Here is a 1290-nt window from a genome sequence, read left to right as displayed (position 1 = left end):
CTAACGCGTTTTGAAAGAACAATGATTATGGAGTAAGTTAGCAGCACAAAGGAACAATTTTTTCAATTTAAATTTGATAAAAAATAATATAAACTACTTATTGGCGGAATTGTTTTTACTATGTCAAAAAAAGTAAAAATACAAAAGTTTTATATTAAAATTTTATTCTGCGCGAAAGTATGTTACGAACATATACATTACATATAACATGGATATATACATAAATATTTAAATATTCCTTAAGTCTTCATAATTTTTAAGTCCGTCTTTATCAATTGTTTATTAAATAAACATTTGGTTTACTTAGTTGTAAATAAATCTTAACCAAACAAAAAAATTTCGGGTTTCAATTGAAACTGTTACAAATTTAAATTCACTCTCTCGTCACTATTAACAAATTTTCATCGATCAGGTATGTGTTAATATACATATACATTTTAGTTGTATATTTATAGGTTTATAAATGTGTATACATAAACTTTTTTTACATAAATTACACATTTACATGTATGTGTGAGCATAATTTAATGCATCGCCTTTGCATTATAATGTCTGAAGCTGCAAATGCTGCATTGTGAAATTAAAAATGTCTGCTATTTAATATTATCAAAATCCGAAAGATACTTGTATTTATGTATGTACATACATGCATATGTATAATGTTTTGGAACCTAAAATCCATTAAAAAATATGGCCACTCAATTCGAGGTGAGAAAAATCTATTTTTTATGTTATGTTCAAAAAATATGTTAATTTTATGCTTCGCCCGTGTAATTATCAAAAAATATAATGTTTGGCATTTTCGATCTAGGGATATGATTTGTCTATACAGAGTTTATACCTTTTTCGGGTTTTCCTATTCATTCTGAATGAAAAATAAACCCGGTATTCCTCTCGCCTGTCCGTTTTATTCTGCTCTTTTTAAAATAGGGATGTCGGAAATATCACAAAATATCGATATTTTTTCACTAACAAAATTATTGTCGCAACATTTTTTGGTAAATTTTTAGATGATTTTGTCAAAATTTTATATTTGGTTTATATTTGCACTGAGAAGGAATCGGATCGTCGCGCATAGGAGTATTTGAAATAAAAATCCGGACAAAATTATTTTTTAGCATTTTTTTATTCTTTATGAATTGGAAGCTAATACTAAATCAAAATTTCATGTAAAAAAACTATAATAAAAAAATTTGAAAAAAAAAAAAAAAAAAAAAATGTAAGCCATACAGATCAACGTACAATCGAGCAGTCTTTTGTGCATAGATATCAAATTTATTCGGATCGATC

The sequence above is a fragment of the Drosophila ananassae genome, chromosome XR (assembly GCF_017639315.1).
Source record: "Drosophila ananassae strain 14024-0371.13 chromosome XR, ASM1763931v2, whole genome shotgun sequence".
Taxonomy (NCBI): Eukaryota; Metazoa; Arthropoda; class Insecta; order Diptera; family Drosophilidae; genus Drosophila; species Drosophila ananassae.
This window is presented reverse-complemented; position numbering follows the sequence as displayed.